This window comes from Etheostoma spectabile, chromosome 15 (genome assembly GCF_008692095.1).
Source record: "Etheostoma spectabile isolate EspeVRDwgs_2016 chromosome 15, UIUC_Espe_1.0, whole genome shotgun sequence".
Lineage (NCBI taxonomy): Eukaryota > Metazoa > Chordata > Actinopteri > Perciformes > Percidae > Etheostoma > Etheostoma spectabile.
This window is the reverse complement of record NC_045747.1, coordinates 840,650-846,716: the sequence shown is the minus strand read 5'-3', so window position 1 is coordinate 846,716 and position 6,067 is coordinate 840,650. Positions and strand designations below refer to the sequence as shown.

Below are 6,067 nucleotides of genomic sequence, written 5' to 3'. Positions count from 1 at the left end.
CTGAGCCCCCCTAAAGGTCTGATCCTAGACTCCCTTCTGCTGCTGCTCCACTACACCTCAGAGGGGAATGTTGTAATGTTACTAACTACATTTATCTGACAGCTTTTGCTGTATTGCTTCAGGCTTGTTTCTGCAACGGCTCATTGAGTATCGGATACAATAAAAACTATTGAGGAAAGATTTTCCTTTGAAAGTGATCCAGTATTAAACCAGATCTCTGCAGTCGGCAGCAGAGAAACAAGCTACGATGGAGGTCAATAGGACAGTTGTCCAGCTTTGTCCAGAAAGAAACAAAGATTCAACCATAAAAAACGATTCAACAGTTGTGTTACAGAGCTTTGTTCCTTCTTCACTCATCTCATAACCCCTCCGATTTTTTGTAGTTTATATCCACGATGTTCCACTTCTGGGATTGCACCGTTGCCGATGGAAATTCCACCTGATTTCACTCATTTGGGCCAGATATCTCTTACTTTGGGCTTTCTTTGTGTTGGCATTCTGAATTTGATTCATAAGACAATCTGTCCACTCTGAGATGTTCAAGCTCCTTCCTGAGACTGTTTGTCTCCGTGTGGCGCTTGGCGACGGCCAGACGATTGTGATTGGTTTAAAGAAGTGCCAATAAACCAGAGCACGGTGTTCTCCCATCCAGGAATTCTGTGTGGACGTTGTTAAGAACCTAATAATGCAGGAAGGAATAATATGTCAGTCACGGGGGCCAACTTTTTGCAGAACCAGGCAACCAGTTTTGACATTTGACTTGTACTTGTATTTTTTGAGGGATTGTATTACACTGTATAGCGGATACTGGTTAGAGTGTCAGCACAAGTGAAACTGGAGCTAGTACCACAATAAATAACGGCATTGATAGGGTTTAATCTGCTAGTGTTACAACTTGTTAAGTCAAACAATTTTGACTGGCAATTGAATTTGAATTTATATCATCTTTAAACGTATTCTTGCACACTACTACGGAAGCCTCTAAAAGGCAAGGTAAAAAAAGGGTAGGGTATAAGCTTAGGTTTTGGCCAAAAAAGCCCCAAAAAACGTGGTTTTTACCATGTCTGTTAGGGCTTCCACGGACAAAAAGACATATTTTTATCGATATGGAAAACTATTTCTATCATTGGCATGTTGGTAAACCAATAGAGAATTAGGTCCAGTTTTGGCCTTCTCATTGAACATCAATTCCTTAGAATTCTCATGTATTTACTGTTAATGCACGGACTTATCAAAATTGCGTGACCACTGCATGAACTTAACAGTCCACACACACAAAAGAAGAGAGATGAAAGACCAGATGATAGCAGTTTCAGCAGCTGTGTTCTCAGATCTTGCCCTTATCCTCCGGTTGACCCCGAGTATTTATCATCTCATTTAAACTAGTCTACTAAGACTGAAAACAGGTCTCTGGGAAAGTTTAGCAAGTCTTAATTGTCCTCTCGCACAGCTGACAGAGGGACCAGATGCAGCGACGCTGGAGTGGACGGACAGCTGCCCGCGTCAAAGAGTGTCCTCTGCCTTTTCATTTCTCCAGACAGAGAATGCAATCTGCATACACACTAATTCATCAATTATTAAGAACCTATTAATGCAGTAAGGATTGATATGTCGGTCAAGGGGGCCAACGTTTTTGCAGAACCAGCGGCAACCAGTAATACTTGACCTTCACTTGAATTTTTACATTATTTTATAGGTACTTTTATGAAAGGAGATGATCAAAATACTTCTTCCACTACATGGAAAAGACACACACATTTGAAATCTGCTTGAATTGGAACATAAACAGTCATCATGGTGACATAATGCCTTTGAGGGATCATATGGGGTTACACTGTATGGCTGATACTGTTTAGAGTGTTAAGTCTTAACATTTTGATTTCTCTCAATTGAATTTGAATTGATTTCATCTTCAAACATATACGTGGACACTGCGACAGTTTAGTACAGAAGCCCTGAAAGGCAACGTGGAAAAAAAGTTTTGTTCATTGTTGGCCCAAAAAATGCAGAAATTAGATATTATCTGCTACAAGGGTATAAAATAAACCATGCTTTTTAGGGCTTCCATAGCTTAGTGTCAGTGTTTAGAAAAGACATATTTTTATCACTATCGATGGAAAACTAGCTCCAGAGTGAGACATCTCCCTTCTATCCTATCTTTGTTGGGAGCTGCACATGCTCAGTAGCTCTGTAAGATCCATCAGCTGATAACTCTTTCTCCAGCTTTGGTCAGTCCAAGGCAGGATCAGCTGGGAGACTTCTTCTAGACCAGGACCACTTGTGGAAGACCTACACAACAGGGACAGGAAGTAGAACAGGGACAGGAAGTAGTTCTTTTGTAGATTCTTGTCAACTAGGGGCTGTTGGAACACTGTTTTCCATTAAGAACGAGCTAGCATGCTACGGTTAGCCACCTCGTCTCTAGGGACAGCTCACCTGGAGACTGAAGACAGAGGACATTCAGAAACCGGATCAGAGGACATTCAGAAACTAGATCTCACTCAGAACACCATGGATAGTTTTCCAAGTGTGTACGCGTGTGGAAGCACCAGAGACACAAAATAACCCCCCAAATCCCAGAAACAGTGATTTTTTTCATATTTCCTTTCTTAGTGAACAAGCAATTCTTCAGAATGTTTTTATATGCACGGACAAAAGACTTAAGATGGACACATTTGTCATTGTGAAAGGAATACAGGTGTGTACATGTTTGTGCATGTCTCAATATGCAGTGTGTGTACAGAAGGAATCTGGTAATCCTTGAGTAGTCCCTAGGATTACCCAGAGACAGAGTCTGTAAATCAACTCTCCTAAACCACTTTAAATAGTACAATAGCTCATAATTATCGTTATAACCACTGTGGTCAGATAATGTGTGGTTTTGTTGGAAGTGGGACGGGAAACAAAGCCAGAACCAAATCCTTTTGCTAGGCACACAGAAACCCCGGAGCTGGATATTCCCTGTTTGGCTCGAGGGCACTTCAGCAGTATTAGCGTGTGCTCACAAGGAGTTCAGTATCTGCTTCATTCTACTAATGAGACAGGGTTAACACAAAAGCAAGTTTAAACAACGTGTTAACATTAATAAATTGCCTCAATAACACATGGACAACATTAGTTAAGCTGTAATAGCTTTAGACTGCCGGGGGACTTCCTCTGACACACTGAGCCTCTCCACTTTATCTCTCCAGTTGTGTCTATCCATGTCCCAGAAATGCCTGTTACTAGCCCAGATCTGGGACTCTGCGGTGCCCTGCTACGTCCTGCTACGTCCTCCTATGTCCTGCTACGCCATGAACCACTACAAACTACTATATTGTTTTTAGTCACTGTTCCATTATCTTTTACTGTGACACTTATTGCCACTCTTCCTCAACCCCCCCCCCCCCAACCGTCCCCGTCAGACACCCCCTACCAAGAGCCGGGGTCTGTCCCAGGTTTCTTTCTCAATGGAAGTTTTTCCCCACCACTGTTACACTGTTGCTTGCTCTGGAGGGAACTAATAGAACTGTTGGGTCCTTGTAAATTATAGAGTGTGGTCCAGCTGGGAGGAGGCCTCGGGGAAGACCCAGGACTAGGTGGAGAGATTATATCTCCAGCCTGGCCTGGGAACGCCTCGGGATCCCCCAGTCGGAGCTGGTTGATGTGGCTCGGGAAAGGGAAGTTTGGGGTACCCTACTGGAGCTGCTGCCCCCGAGACCCGATACCGGATAAGCGGATGAAGATGGATGGATGGATGGATGGTCTAGACCTGCTCTATCTGTAAAGTGTCTCAACATAACTAGTGTTATGAATTGATACTATAAATGAAATTGAATTGAAATTGAATGGAATTGAGTTCTGACTTTAAACTCAGTATTCTGACTTTAATGAGTTTAGAGTCCTCTTCGTAGCTGAGAGATATTGTTGATGTAGTTTTTACACAGGTTGCTCTCTTCTCTCTGTATATCCCCAGCCTCCACCTGTATAAGGCGGGGTCTGTGTCAGCACACTGCCTCCTTGTGCTCAGACTGGGGGGGACATTGCAACGATGTGAACTATATGTAGCCACGAGACTGTATATTTTGTAATGACCTGCATGACATTTTGTACAGAATCTTGCATGATATATTGGAGTGTATCTTGCATGATATGCCATAGCGAATTGTGTAGAAATAAGTATGTAGTGCATGTCCTTGTCGGTGCTGGGCCTTCTGGCTCCTCTTTCTGTCTCCCACAGTCTCCCCCCTACTCTGAGGAGTGTAAGACCAAATGTCTCTACCATCTAATTTAACATTTTACTAATCTGCCCCTGCTCTTTTAACTGGGATTTTTAAACTTTGTAATAAAGCCAAGCCTATTTTGCACAATATGTGCCTCCTTTCAATGGTTCCTGTTCGGGGAAAATCAAAGTTGGTCACACAACACGCTAAATAAGATTTTTAAGGGTTTACGGGTTTCTCCTGCCCCTCAACAGGAGGTGGCGTTGTCGGGTCTGAAGGTTTTCTGTGCTCCAGCGCTACATTAGGTAAGGTGCTAGAGCAAAAACAGGGTCTACAAGATGCGCTCATCAAACAACACTGGCGGAGTGGTGGACAAAAGAAGGGCCGTTTGGCACTGGAATAACCCCGTTGATGAAACGTCGTCAGTACCTTCGAGGGGAACTATTATTATAAGAATACATGAACTGTACGATGCTGAAAAAGCTGCGAAAGCCACTTTTATTGCAATTACTGGAGACCACTGGACATGGTCGTCCCAAGCAGATGCATATGGTAAGCAGGCTCATTTTAAAAAAAGGTATTCAAAAAGGTACTTATATACACCTGCCGCATACACAGTGCCATTTGGCAGGCAACATTCTGCAGAAGAAGGCCAGCTGTATTATCTGAGAATCTGAACACGCTAATCTGCCCGAGCAACTGGTTGAAAGAAGACTAGACCATGATTGGTTGACAGGAGGCATGTGGCACAGTAGAACACTGTTTGAAGTCATTTTCTTTAACCAAGAATGTAGAGACTGATTGGTTGTTGCATTCATTTGAGTTGATGTTACTGTGCCTAATGAGGGGGGGGGGGGGGGGGGGGGGGGGGGGGGGGAGGAGCTAGGCCATAATCAGAAATATATATACCTATAGCTTTCTGGTCACCTTTTTGGAGCCATTCTATAATCCCCAGAGTGAGTTGGAGAGCAACATACAACCACAAACCTGCTCTGCCTGTGGCTTAAGAGACTGAAGAGACAGTGCCAGCCCCCCCAACCGACTCTCCGCAGCAAGCCTTTCTGCGCCAGAGGCATGGCGAGTTCATAAGTGAAAATGCTGCACAAAGTTGCTCTTTTCCTCTGACCCAAATTCAAATTGAGGATGCTGTTTTTTTTTTTTACGTTTCTTCATTCGGATCCGTTCTGTTCTGAATAAACAACTCAGTTTACATGCTTCGTCCTTGTTGCGTTATTCATTAAGATCATTCTAAACAGGTTTCTGCAGTTCAAACAACTCAGAATTGTTGTTGAGAGCCTCAGTTATAACTGTCGGGTTTTAATCACGATCGTAATTGCCCGATCTAAGCTTTAGTCCGCAATGCCTGACTAAAAATCTTTTGTGATGACTTTGACACCCGCCGCGGATAGACTGTGATACGATTTCTTATCTGTAAATGGACTGTTCTTAAATAGCACTTTTCTTGTCTTGTGACGACTCAAAGCTCCGTAACATAGCCAAGGAACCATTCACCATTCACACACTGTAGCCGAGGCTGCTGCACTAGGGCCACCTGAGGCCACCTGCTCATCAGATACACACTCACACACGTCAAGGCAAGGCAAGGCAGCTTTATCTGTATAGCACATTTCAGCCACAGGGCAATTCAAAGTGCTTTACATAAAATCAGTAAAACAGATAAAACACAAGTATCCTCAAAAGAAAAAGAAAAAAAAATCATAAAATAAATAAAACGCAATTGTAAACTTGAGACTACCTTCACACTAATTGGTCAATGTTAGTGCTACCATTCATGATCACTGTTAGTGTCACTACCCTTCACAATTCTCATCTACACTCTGATGGGGCAGCATCGGGGGCAACTC

At 43.2% G+C, this 6,067-nt stretch overlaps 1 long non-coding RNA gene across 1 annotated transcript in view; it reads right to left on the bottom strand.

Moving 5' to 3' along the window:
* Positions 1 to 5,351: 5,351 nt before the first annotated feature.
* LOC116703581 (uncharacterized) overlaps positions 5,352 to 6,067 on the bottom strand; it is an 8,741-nt gene continuing 8,025 nt past the window's right edge. Inside the window, exon 3 of the long non-coding RNA XR_004335464.1 lies at positions 5,352 to 5,509. This is a non-coding gene — a long non-coding RNA (uncharacterized LOC116703581). The remainder of the gene's footprint in view (positions 5,510 to 6,067) is intronic.